Source organism: Protopterus annectens, chromosome 4.part0 (assembly GCF_019279795.1).
Source record: "Protopterus annectens isolate FY-2018-M chromosome 4.part0, PAN1.0, whole genome shotgun sequence".
Classification (NCBI taxonomy): Eukaryota; Metazoa; Chordata; order Ceratodontiformes; family Protopteridae; genus Protopterus; species Protopterus annectens.
In genome coordinates, this window is record NC_056733.1 from 1,327,718,004 (window position 1) to 1,327,733,377 (window position 15,374).

Consider the following 15,374-nt stretch of genomic DNA (forward strand, 5'->3'; position numbering starts at 1 on the left):
CCTCTGCCTCTCATTGCACCTCTGTGGTTTCCACTTTGCATGTAAGGGAAGGATTTTCAGACTTTGTCCTTATCTAGAAGATAAGATGTGAATAGTTTCTTAGTGATGTTAAAGGCTAGAAAGTTCACCTGGTCCTGGCTGGGGTGCATAGGGAATTTGAGAAACCTGGTGGATCTGTTGATGTGGTGAAAGAATGCCAGTACAGGTCAAAAGCCCTTAAATATAGCACACAAGCTTATTTAGAAAATGTGGTGCTGCGGTAGCATTGTTGCCTTCCAGTAAGATGCTGTCCAGTTCGATTCTCAGTTAGAGCGTCTTCTGTGTAGAGACATGCGTGAATGGGCGTACCTTCGTTGAAGGTTGTGCGTCAGGGCTGGTAACTTGGCACGTAAAAATCAACTACCAATCATTAGCGGACCAGAGTTCCGCTGTGGCGACCCTTAACCGGGAAAAGCCGAAAGACTCAACATCATTTAGAAAAAGAAAGTTCACATACATCTGAATAACAATATAATGAACCAAAAAAAAAAAAAACACTTTCTTACTGGGTTGTGGTTGTGGTGGTACTGTATCTAATTGTGCTGTGCTTTGAAAAAATCTTCATCAGACATAAAGAATGTATATATGTAACTTTTATATATATATATATATATATATATATATATATATATATATATATATATAATACACACACACATATGTGTATATCCAAACTAAACCAGGTGCATGAAAGATCAGGTGAGTGCACAGAATAAGTAACACAATCCCCAACTAAAACTCCAGCACTTTTCAAAAAAATAAACCAAAATTGGCTAGTGCAATAAAAAGAAATTTATTCCAATATGCAGCAAGCTGAAGATCACACTACAAATCAGTTTTGCCCACTGGCGTCATCAGTGTAGACCCAGATGTAGCCAACAAGTAATATTTAAATACACCATTTAAAGACACAGTCCTTTTAAATGTTTTTACTAAACACCCATATAATCTAACTCCAAAATAGTGTCAATTAAATCATGGTGGTACAGGAAAAAGAAGAATAACACTAATGTCATATACTAAAACATAAAGTATACAACATATGCCATATACCTCACCCACCACACTACTGGAATATAAATTCAGTAATCTAATATTGGAAAAGTTTTTGTCACAAACCATACACCATCAACAATATTCATTAACCCCTGGCTTGTAAAGGGCTCCTGAATTAATAATCCACAGTCTTGGTTTCTGGGACAAAAGTTTATGTTTGCATATATCAAACAAACCATTATCCATAACCATATCTCAACCCACTAAAATAAAATGTGCTGTATTGTGTTCAAGTTGATGTTTGTATAGAGCACTTCTAGGACATTTACAATTGATATTACTAACATGCACTATTATTCTCTGTCTGAAAGGCCTCGACATCTGCCCAGCATAAAATGCACCACAATGGCAGACAGCCATATACACTACCCATTCAGTGGTACATGTAATCAAATACCTGATATCAAAAACTCTCAAAGTGTTAACGGAAGTGAATTATTTAGTCCTTGAAACAATTTTACAATATGTACAATGGCCGCAATAGGTACTTCCACTTATCTTAGACTTCTTAATTTTATTGACATCAATGGTATCCCTTTTAAATCCAGATAAGTGATCATCTATGGTTTTACCTCTAGGGTACCAATAATGATAGTACATATCCAAACTTTGCTCAGAAAATGAATTGGTCTTTAAGAGGTGCCAATGTTTATTGATAACCTTTTTAATTTTGACAGTGTTAGGTCTAACTGTGGTTATTAATCTAGGTATGGCGGGATTCTGAGTTGTTTTAACCACATTCTTCTTACCATCTAAAAAAATATCTCTGGATTTACTAATGGCCACCTTATAGGCCCATATTATAACCCATTTTTTTCAGAGCCTCAACTTTAAATACATAATCAGTACTGCATATATGTCTTAGCCTCAAAAATTGTGCTGTAGGCATATTGTAAGTTACATGGCTTGGGTGAAAATTTGAGGTATGTGACATAGAGTTCTAAGTAAATGGTTTACGATACAAACATGTAGCCACGGTCCCATCAATAAGTTTGGTCACATTCACATCCAAGAAGTTAACATTAAATAGATCAATCTTGCCAATAAAAGTGAGTCCATAATCAGTTGTGTTCAAATGTTCTACAAACTTTTCCCATTTATTCAGAAACCACACCAAACACAGCAGCAGTTGTCAAGGTAGTGACGCCACATATTTGGATCTTGTTTAAATGGATTGTCCTCATTATAAATCAAATTAAGTTCTATAAACCCCATAAACAGGTCCACATTTAAAATCACAGCCAGGATCATAGGGCAACTTACAATATGACACCGCATCACTAAGTTGTCTAGTCACCTCATTATTGTAGTCTACCAAATCCCAAATGACAATTGCCCCACCTTTATCAGCCTTAACTACAATAATATTTTCATCACTTTTCAATTTATCAATTGTCAATCTCTGGCCTTTATTTAAATTATTTCTGTAGTTTTTAAATAAAAAAATTTGACGTAAATCATGAATCACTTGTTGCTCAAAACTTTTCACAGCAGGATGATAAGGTGGCTGAAAATGGATTTCTTGAATCTAGATGGGGTGTTTACAATATTGCCTCTATCTTGCCAGTGGTTATAAAAATACCTTAGATTTAAACTCCAACAGAATTGTTTTATATCCATAATTATGGAATATTGAGATACATAGAACAAAATAATGAAACCCAAAACTTTATTTAACACATCAATCTCCAACTTAGAAAAATTTTTAGAAGTCAAGTTAATCACAAACTGATTTTCATTAGTCTCTTCATCATACAATGTTCCAGCCACAATATCCTCAAACTTTCCATTCACTTATTCATCATTCTGTTGCATGTTTCCTCCATGGATTCTCCTCTTATGTTTTCTACCTCCTCTTCTAAAAGGCCTCTTGATCGTGTATTCATAGGGGAACTAAGTTCTGCTGGATCACCAGTATCCATATTTGAGTAGTTGGATGAATGTTCAAAACCACTAGATTCACCATTGTTGACTGCAGCTGTTTTCTTTAGAATCAAATGGATCCTTTTTTCCCTAGATTTGGTACCATTATTGCTAACTTTTATAAATCAAACCGATCCTCTAACTCTTTTCCAAGAGTAAGCTATATTACTCTGGTAATCTTTCATATCACAAAAATATTTTTCATTATTCTAACCCACAGCTTTGTTTCATATTTCGAAATTTCACTAAGAAATTCTGAGAATTTTTTTTCTTTATATCCAATATGTGAAAAAAAGCTATGTACTTTTTTATAACTCTGATTCAGTCTCTCATTGAGTGTAAGCAGCTGTTGGTCATAATGTTCAATGAGCAGAGTTAAAAACATTTTAGAGGCTATATTCTGAATTTCATGCTATTGAGACACAAACTTTACATTGTCAGCACCCACACTGGGCTCGACATAGACCCACAAGCTTCTTGGAGCAATTTAAGAGTTAATATATACTTGTAAAAGTTTAATATGCCATACATTAGCTCTTACTTTTTTGGCAGCCTCCAAAACAAGTTTGAATTCTTTTTTACATGGTCATCGGTGCTGTAGTATTCACCATAGCTGCATTCCAAGTCGCTTCCGTAAACATCGTAAAATCATCCTTGTCTACTAACAGGTTGTTTAAAAGCAACCACAAATCCTCGGTGCTGTAGTATTCACCGTAGCTGCATTCCAAGTCGCTTCCGTAAACATCGTAAAATCATCCTTGTCTACTAACAGGTTGTTTAAAAGCAACCACAAATCCTCACCTTCAGTCATAATAAATATATGTGGGATTCAATAAATTCGCCTATATGGAGTTTACTTCTTTGCACTGTGAGCAGCAGCGTTAATTACATATTCATGCCACCCACTCCATTTAACATAAACAATTGTGGTTTTATGGACAGCAACAGTGTTGCTGACCAGGAAGCCATGTAAAAGATGAACTGCAATCCCATTTACAGTAGAGTAAACTAGGATAGTGGGATTATGTGGAATGCCACAATGATTATAATGATTACCAGGGCTTATCATATAGTAATGCATATGGCCCATAAGTAGTACAGGACAGTGTATAAAGTGCAGAGTATGGCGAAATCTCATTTCAGTCATTCTGTACAAAAGATGTGTAAAAGATCTGTTAGGATACATGGAATGCTATGTAAAATAAACATTCAGGGGAAGTGTGTATATTGAATTGGGACACACAGATGAAATGTAGGAATGAACATAGGGAAAGAGGACAGGTGAAACATTGTAACATACAGCAGATGAGGCATGTAAATGGAAGACAGTTGAAGCAGGAAAGCTAATCATATATCAACATGGCACAGTATGGACTGAAGAAGGAAAATGTATATTAGGTGACTGTCAGACAAAGTGACATAACAATGAGGAAGATGGCTTTGTGAGATAAGGATTCTGACATGAACAATGAGAGGACATCTATCAGGGATCTTATATGCAACTGGGGTTGGGTGCATATTGTGAAACTGTGAAAACTGATTTGCCTGAATATGAGTGTAATGTCAGAAGACGTCTCCAATAAGTTGGACATAGTTACAGACTTATGGACAAGAATAAAATAGCATGTGCAATTACAGACAATATCAGAATAATACAACAATTAACCCCATATCTCTGACACAACATATGTGATTCTGAGTGATCATAGATGGTTCTGCATGAACACACTTGTACAAATATTATGACATGTCAGCAATCTATGAGGGTAACACACATACATATATATAGCACAATCCACACTGTCATGAATATAACCTATGCCATCAATGTTGTCAGACAGCTATGTATGTATTTTGTGCATCACCGGAACAGGTATCACACATGCATCTGGTGTAACACCTCAGTGGGTGCTCTGTACCATCAGAAAGTTATGTTTATCTAACAAAAACAATACTTAGGTATGACCAATAAGATGTGTGACAGCTAATTGTGGCAAATGTGGTACACTTCAGCTACACATCACTGGAAGATGTGTAGGGAGGTACACAAAGAATGATCCATTGTACTCAGTTATTGGAGTGATGAAGGCTGTGAGCCATAGAGGTGCTGTGGCTTTTGATAAGGATGTCCTGCACACTCAGTAGTTGTATTACATACAAGGGAGTAGTCACTACTGTGGCCACATGCTGGTACACATCCCAGGACACAGGTCACATGCCAATTGGTGTGCTTATAGGGTATGACATTTGCATTTGTTTTCATAATGCAACAAACCCCCATGTTTTATTTCATCTCATATGTTATTATGGCTGTGGCAGCGATATTTGGTGTATGGTGATACTGTCTGTATTATATCTCAGATGGAGTCAGTGATTGCCCACAATATGTAGTCATCCAGACAGCTGTTTTGACACAGTATGCGTATGTCATTCTTGATGTCTGTGACTTAAATAATGAATAAGAAAGGACCTAGCAGACAGCTCTGATGCATGGATCTGATCACTTGACCCAAGATCTAGGTTACTTCACACATTTCAACATGTTTATATGCCATGTATGTGATCCAGTGGTCTACCCACTTGGAGATATAGGTGTTTATGGCCACATCTGTCAGTGCTGAGTAAATACCTCAGTGTGGATAGGTGTCAAATGCCTTAACCTGGTCAAGTTCCACAGGATGATAGTATTGTCATCAGTCATGCTCATGATGACCTTTTTCAGGACATCTAACAGATGTAACATATATGAATGGTGCATTTATAACTCACATATGTCTGTTGCACATAGCCAGGATATTACTAGTGTCCATGTAGAAAATGTCCATGATTTCTCACCAGGAATATACAGACCCTACAAACCATGCCTTGATGTATGTGGATATACTGAAAGCTCTGTCACTGTAATCTGTATTGTATAGGATGAGGTGATTTGTGCCTGGCCTATAGGCCAGTCTCCAACCCTGTCCTGACAGGAATACTGCACATCTACAAATCAGCTATAGCTAATGACATCAGCAGTCTGGTGAGGAGAAAATAGTAATAGTAGTGCCTCACATGCTGGTGTAAAATGCTCTCTGTTATGTTAAGCAAGTGCACAAATACACAACACACACACACACAGACACACAGACAAACACACACACACACACACACACACACACACACACACACACACACACACACACACACACACACACACGCACACATGCATACACACATGCACACACACACACATGCACACACACACACACACACACACACACACACACACACACACACACACACACACACACACAGTTGACTGTAGTGAGAAGAGAATCCCTACCTAAGTACACCAACCAACACAGACTAGAAAACTCAGTACTTTATGCAAGCACCAAGGCACAATTCTGACTTTTACAGGGCTGCAGGACAACTTATGGTGGATGACATCAGCACTGTATCTTGGAGAGAAGATGTTGGGAAGCCTTAATGAAATTGTTGTGTAGGCATGCTCATTTGTCAAGATATTTCAAGTTCTGCATGTTACCAGATTGATGAGTGTGCAATGTGTAGTATTTGGTGGTTGTGTTCTAATCTGCTGGTATAATTTAACAGACAACTTTACAAACCATATGCAAACAGGTAATTACTACAAGTATTTGAAAATCTGAAAGTATAATGTCATTCTAAAGAGGTGCTTGGTATATAACACAGAAAAATTGTATTTATTTTTGTAGTGTAATTGATATATTTGTGAACAAGTACTGAGAGATACCGGGGTTGCAGTGCATGCAAGGAGGTATTAGATGTCTGAATTGTAAATATGTGACATTTTCTTAGATAGGGTCTTCATTTTTCTATGCTTCCACGTGTAGTTTCATGGGACGAAGGCTAAATGGGCAGTAAACAAAAGTAATACATGCTATTATTTAGTCTGCATAGTGCAAAGGTGAGCAGCAGGTTTGCTCAGTGGTTCACAAAGTATTTGGGTATGCAAGATACACATTTCTACTGCTTTTCCTGTTTGCACATAATTAAGCAGTGAGCAAACATGAGTTTTATTGCTAAAATTATGAAAGTTAGTATTGAGTGTATGAGACACAACTGCTGCTTAGTTGATTCTTTGGCATCAGGTACAAGTGCATTAAGACATTTCTTTTTGAGCCCAGATAATATAGGGTTCGAATCCAAGAGTATATAATACGTTTAAATAAGCAGTGATAATGCAATGAAATCATACTTTACACTATCTTCACCATGTATTAATGTGTGTGTTGACATAGTACAACATGTTTAAGTGGAATTGCATGGAGGTAAACGCACCAAGAAAGAGCCATTTGCCATTGTTTGGTATTGGTGTGCAATGCCAAACTCCATGCTTTTGTGGTACTTACCTTTGTTTTGTGTGATTCTATTTTTTGACCAGATTGCAGGTGTAAAAATGGTGTAGATAGGAAAGTGGTGAAATATGGGGCAAGCAGGAGGAAGAACACATGGAAAGCAACATAGGAATGTACAGGAGGGAGGTAGTAAAGAACCAAACCTATCCATGTCTTTAATAGTGTAAACTGAAAATATGTACAGAATATTAGCTGAATTTGGACTGTCACATCCACAAAGAGGGGTGACAATAAAGCAATCATATTGTATAGCTAATTGGACCAAATCAAGTGTGTGAAGAAGACAAGTGTATGAAATGCAGAGCTATATATGGGATATTTTTTTGTGGGACAATTGCCCATTTTTGCTTTTTACTTCAGTAAGAGAGGAATTGTGAGTAAGGGATGTTGGTATTTCTGGGTCAGGTAAGTTGGGTAGGTGAGGAAGCTAATGCAAACAAGGCAAGCAAGGCAAGACACAGGGATGGTGAGGAACACAAAAGGTTGAGGGACATCATGATTTGGGTGAAGGAGGGGACAATGCAAGTTTATGCCCATCAAACATGGGGATAGTGATAATCTAGTCCTCATCCGCAGGACTGTCCTCACTCTACTCTTACTCCACTGACTGCTGGAGTACATGACATCTTCTCCTCCTATGGACTATGAGGGAGAGCAGCCTTTCCATCCAGCATAGGCATACACCCCTGCTGCCATTCTCGACCCTACACACCGACCCTGGCATCTTCTGGCAGGTGATGAAATCACCACCTCTGCCAGTACTCCTGGAAGGTGCCGCATGACCATCTGTTGGGGTAGTGCTACCTGAGGGCACAGGTAGTACAGGGGCAACAGAGGCAGTACTGCCAGGTTGGGTCCCAAATGTGTTGGGCATCACTGGTGGAGCTGGTGGAGTGGGGGCAGGGTGACCCACTGTGGTTGGCCTACCTCACTGTATTGTGAAGTATTTAGTGATTTGTTACAGAAGGGTGACATGGAGATATTTTGATGACACATATTAGAAAAGAATAAACAAAAAGAATTAAGGGTTAGGGTGAGAGAAAAATAAAGAGATACATTAGTATCATCATATGTGACATACAATGCATTATCACAATTACATAACTATTTTATCTGAAGTATTACATTTAAGTATATGTCCTAGCAACTACAAACAATAATTAGAGAATGATCAAAGTAATCCCCACAATGAATATGTATTGCACATATGCTTTGTCCAGTTATATAGTTTACAATTAACAGCAGGGCATTAATCCACTGGTATAGATTTTAATTTATGTAATATTATTAAAGAATTGTTGTATTGCATAGTTGTTACTCATAGTATTTGAACCCACAACCTCTGACTACAGTCTTAAACTTGACTCCTAAAGTTGGTTTGTGCTACAGGTTTATGCAATCATACTTGCTTTTCCAATTAGGATATGCAGGTTTACTTTGCTATTACTGTAAAGAAAACAAAAACATCTATCTTTAACTTTTAAAGCTACAGTAATACTACTCTTGTGCTGCATACATACCACTTGATTCCTTCAGTCTCTCCACATGATCAGCATGAGCTTGCCTGTTCAACTCAATTTCAGGATTAGCAGTGCAAAGAAAAGAAAAAAAGAGTATTATACATACCAGTGTTGCCTATATTTAACTTTCTGTGTGTTGTAAATTCTCGTTATTAGCATACTTACACCTCTGTGGGATGTCACTAGTTTGAAACTCATCCAACCACTGGTTGAGTGTATCCCTCTTGTGCCTATTTAGGTCATTGAAGTGGTGCCTACACTGATCTGCAGTGAGTGGGATGCCATTTGCACTGGATATAGCCTTGGCCAAGCTATTCCAAGTCTCAAACTAGTCCCCCTACATAAGCCTTTGGCTATGGTGCTTTAACAAGAGTCCAGTAAATATTATAGACTCCTGAACACCCCAGCTCTGTACCCTAAATTGGGGACCTTTCACTTTGATGCCAGACCTGTGTAATCCCAAAAGTAAAGCAATGGCAAACAATGATTTCCCACCAATTCCTGTCATCACATTTACTGGTAGTGTGCAAACCCAAGCAATGATGCCATCTGCATTTGTGTGATGTTAAGTGGAGAATAAGTGGAGAACAACAGTTCCAAGCAGAGAAGAAAACAATTTTTGAAACTGGAATTTTAACCTGACAAATGGCTTTAGTTTGATGGATGTCTGCTGTTTTAAGTGTTATGTGATTTAACTTTGCTGACATGTACTGGGGGCATGAATGTCCTGCCTGACACATATTTGTTTGCCTTTATACACTGCTAAAATTGATTTTTACAGTGTAGGATTCTACATCGTTGTCACAGAAGAAATGCTTCTCAGATGTAGTCATTAATCATTCATAAATACAGACAACAGTCTGAGGTGTTAACCATGCATGTGACCTGACAAGGTCCTTGTATATAGATTAATTTGTGTATGTGTCTTATTTAAATGTGAAGACTAAGTTCAGATAGCAGAGTTATACTTATAGAAAAATAGTAGACAGTATTCCCTCAGTCATACATCTGAACATTCAAAACACAATAAGGGTGTCTTATCCCTCATACATATAATTCATATTAACTCCACTACTTATGATTGTGTCTAAAGTGTTATAAGTCAGACTGAATATAATGTGAAAAAGAACAACAGTAAAAATGTTTGGAATTTCCTGTATTAGAACCCAGAACCATCTGTATTACAGCCCTCCAGTTACATGTGCTGCCACAGGAATACTTAAATAACAGTTGCACAACTCCCTATTTATTTTTAAGTTCTGTGTGATAACAGCCAGGTACCACCACTTATCATATTTGCATAGTGCCCAACAGAATAATAGAATGTATCTTCTTTAAATTCCTGACTGTCTGCACCCTGTCTGCAGGTGTTCAATGGCTGTAGGTGTTGCTGAAGTTGCTAACCACAGCGCAACTTCACTTAGCAGCATTGCACAATGGAAAGAAAAAATGCAACACTTTATCCTTTTTGATCTTTACACTGTCTACACCCTGTCTGCAGGTTTCTCTCTGCTTACACTTTATTCTTTTTGACATTCACAGTGTCTACACCCTGTCTGCAATGTTCTGTCTGCTTCCTGTGTGGGCTACTATTTCATGTTTGTGCACTAATAAGCATTGCATAAACGAGATAAGCACAGCTAAACCTGACATTCGTTGTGTTCCACCATTCCCCTTGTTTGCAATAAGCCACACACTGTGCAAACACTGGCATAAAAAAAAAAGAAAAGCACAGAAAAGGTAAAATTATGTGAAATGAAGAAAAAAAGACTCTATTAAACAAACAACACTACATAATTTATGTTGGTACACATGAAATATTTTTACACAGGTCTGGATTTGAACTCTCACTCCAATGAACCTTCAAAACACAATAAGGGTATATTATGCCTCTTTGCCACACAAACAGCTTTGCAGCAGAGAACTAAAATGATTGTTCATACAACCAACAACATCATCCACAGTACTAACAAACATATGACAGTTGTTTGCACATGTATTAATTTCAGGAGTAGTGCACTGACTGATTGCACAGCCATTTCTGACGACTGCTCGCATAAATGCAGCTCTGTATTATCTCTCTGTGTTTATTGCTCATTGTTGTCTTTACTGACCAGTAATCTGAGGCATGCAGTCTGTAAGGCATTTTGTATCATTGTCCTTAAAATGTGTGAGAATATTAAATGGCAGTAATATACCATTATCAAGAAATGAAGGGAAGGTTGGATGTTACTGAACAGAAACTGTGAAATGTGTGCTGCTTACTTGCATTTAAAACCTTGATACAATTACTTCTACACTTTGTAAGTCTAACATGGCTGACACACCCACTGGAGCTAAGAGAGTCTGAATTGCTGTTGTGTTGCCCTTCTGAATACCAGTAATCATTCACAATTGCAATCCACTAGCAACAAACACTTAGGGGAGTGCCTGCACTATGTTTATATCTGATACATGGAACCAAATATTTGGGATTCGGCAATTCTAATGTGTTCACACCTCATTTGCTCCTTCACCATGCACACAGCCTCGAATCTACATTATAAAAAGGAAACCATGTAGCTTGGGAACCTGAAGGTGAGGCGATGTGTTTATGTGGATAACACAGAAGAAGATATTACATTGGGATTTATCTTCACAGAAAACTACTGATCTTGATAAGGTATGCTTGCATTTTTCAGCTATATACTGTATATGCAGAAGTGTCAGTAAGAAAAATCTGTTAATATATATATATATATATATATATATATATATATATATATATATATATATATATATGCATTAGCAAATGCTACTTTTATCTGTATGCATTTCTTAGAAGAGTACCGATGGCATAAGCATGTTTGTCAGGGCATTTTACTTTATCAGATGCACAGCCTTATTAACTGTCATCACAAGTGCTGTTACATCTGTTTTTTCTCTTTACACTCCTTATATTGCCAGTGACACTGGGATTACCCATACACACATCTAGGGGAGCGCTGGTCACAGGTAGACATGATTAACAATTGCTTAAATAGAATGTTCTGTGGTAAATCTGTATACATGTTTCAGGGACAGTTTATTTGATAGCACTTTTAGCTTTTCACAGATGGTTTGTTAGCAAAATGTGTCATTTGCCTATTGTTTTAGTGTTGAGGAGAAAAGTTGCATTTTTGTTTTGGCAAAAACAAGATTTACTATTGCTGTTCTCCTTGTTTTAGATTCAACCTTGCTTTGTGTGTGAGTGTAATATGTTACAACCCACATTTTTTTTTTATATTTGAATATATTGACTGTTTTATTTTTCTCCAGAGGGTAATAGTGAAATACTACCCTTTATGTGTTATATTGAAGCAGGACTTTTATTTATGTGATATTTATTTGTATTATTTTTCTTCATGTTTTATATCCTCTAGTACTATGGCACCCAGGCATGCCAATCAGTAAACCCCCCTTTCATTGACCCTGAAAATGAGGTCATTGTGGAAGCATTTAGGCATCAGAGTGCCTTTCTACTTGGGATACGATGTGGGTATATTGGCAGCAAATAGTTGCTGATGTGAATGCAGTAGGTGGCCAGAGCAGGACACATTTTGAGGTGCACCATAGGGCCACTGACATGATTTTATTGGCCCGGAAGAGAGCAGCTGCAGTGGCAGGTGAATGGATGCCTACCGGGGGGGGCTGCTACAGATCCACCACTGACACCAAATAAAGAGTTCATTTCCACTGTCAGGGATCCAGACAGCTCACTGGAAAGTGAACAACAGCATGTCATTGATGTTGGTGCTGCTGTTTGAGGGAGGACAAGTATGGCCCAGGAGGACCTTCCAGGTAGACTTACCTAGCTCAATTGTTAAATACTTATTGTTTATGAGGGTGAGACACTTGATCAGGGTTGAGTCTGGCCATAGACATAGTGTGGGTGAAGTGACACACAGGATTGTTGTTAGGAGTGCTTGGAAGAGGCCTGCTTCCCATCCTCCATTTGATCCAGCTGTGCCTTCCTGTGCCACTCAACATCTGTTTAGGGCCAGCATGGATGTGCAGGCACTTTCCAACAGGTACTGCTGAGAAATGCTTAGAGTTGTAGATGTGGCACAGGCTAACATGCATGATTGCCTCCACCATGTTGCCCATTCAATGGACTGGATGAATGACACATTGGCACACATTGGAATGGGTGGTGTTTATGATGGGACATCTGCTGGGAAGGAGACGTTTTCACATGGGTATAAGCCAGCCACATCATCCGATGTTAGCTGATGTGGCCATGCCTGATCTTGCTCCCATAGTGGCACTACTTCCACAGCTCCATCAGTGGTTGAGGTGTCCACATCTAGATGTGGCAGAGCATGGTGTTGTGGTCCTGGGCATCCTTGTGAGGAGAGCTCATCCAGCAGACATCAGTCATGCTCAGATAGCAGCAGTGCATCTGACCATGGGTGTGGATGTGCCAGTACAACTACTGGCAGAGTCAGTTCTTCTGGTCGAGTATGACAACAACGAACTGCCAGCTCTACCATGCATGGCTCACACCTGTCCGACATACCACGATGTGCAGCTAGCACAGGGCTTTGCTGTGTTCTTGCAGACACTACCACACCAATTTCACCTGGAGGGTGCATACTGACATATACACAGCAGTTACATGATTCAGCTCTGAAGCTTAAAGTTCATTCTGTCTCACTGGTCATTTGTTACTTTATCCAAATGTCTGTCTGATTCTCTTTCTTACTTCACACACACTCAATTACCTTTGGTGACAGCCTAGGCTACCTGCCACCCCCCCACCCAAACACACATAACATAACTATGCCATATCATTCTTTACTATCTTTTTAGATAAAGGCATACATATGATTTGTGCCTGATGCTCAGGATGCAAAGCTGACTTAGTGCTTAATATACCTGAGTTTGTGATGTCATTTTGCTAATTGTACTTTGACATATTTTGATCTGAGAAAGTTAGACAGTTGATAGAATCAAAACACTTTCTTTGCATCAATATTTTTAATAACCTTCTGAGGATTGTGAAGTCTGAAACTGAAATGTGTCTCATTACTTTCTAACTTCTCTATTTAATGATTTTCCAATACAAATGTATGAGGCCAAAATGAGGACATTTGGTAACCATCAGTACTTTTGAGAGGTAGGAATGTGTAAACCTTTGATGTCTGAGGCCTATTACCTGATATACGACACGTGTATTCACATAAGTTTCTGCTGTCACATGTTAAAGGCAATGCTGTACAAGTCACCCACTTTTTACTTACTTACATTACCAAGTAAAAACATGCAAGGATATGCCTTTCATTTTTATTATTACACAATTCTGTTTTAATACTCCAGGTTCAACACTTACTTGTAAATCTAGCAGTTGCTACAGTTTTAGTTCAAGTCTGAATCTGTCTGATCTAGGAGTACACAGCCATTACATGGGAGGTAAAGGTTGTGAGTATTGCCTGGCATCAATGTTACTATATGTGCATAGGAGGAAAGTTTTATCCCCTTAGGTGGTAAGTGAGTGTGCTATGCATTGCCTCTTAGCCAATGCATGGGCATGTTGAGAATGCCTATGTCAGCCTACACCCACAGCAGCTGCTGGCTCCCCCTTTGACTTCTTACCTGCATGTGACTATAGTGACCTTGCTACTGGTGCTGGATGTGTGCCCCTTCCCTTTGATGATCTTGCTAAAGCTGCTTTCTCAGGATGATGTTGCGAAGTATGGCACAGATACTGAAGATTTCAGTACATGTATGTGGATTGTACTGTAGAGCTCCCTCAGATATATCTAGGCATGGGAACCACAACTTCAGCATCCCAAACACATGATCTATGATATTTCTGGTTTGAGTGTGTGCCTCATTATGGCATCTTCAGTGGGTGTGTATGCATTTCTGATGGGCATCGTCAGTAATAATTCCAGTGCATAACCTGCATCCCCTCAGTAAATGACCTCACATCACATTGGCTGAGCTGATGTTCTAAACCTGACTAACACTTCACTAATACATGTCTTGCTACCAAACCTGCTGTTTAGCCAAGTATCTATGCCTCATAGCATTTGAATGTTTAAGCATTGTGAATTATGAGATCTGATTGCATTCTATGTTCATATTTTCTGATACATCTCTGCCAATCAGATGTAAGTCTGCACATTGTGTGTATTGATACCTGCCTGTATTCTTTGTCTATATTTGTGTGTCTGAATTGAGGACAACAGAGGTTGCAGAGTTCCCGTAGTGTGTCTCTCTATATACCCTTTCCATCTCATGCAGATTGTGATAAGTTAACCGGGGTCTGAAAACTCTTCTGTTTCTTGGCCATGGTCTATTAGCAGCAGCATAAACTTCACCCTGTTGCACATGAATTAAAGCAACAGCAGCCTAAAGCAACAGCAGCCTCTAACATTCTTTCTGTGTAGACTCCTTTCCATGGTTATGTGTGTATATATATATATATATA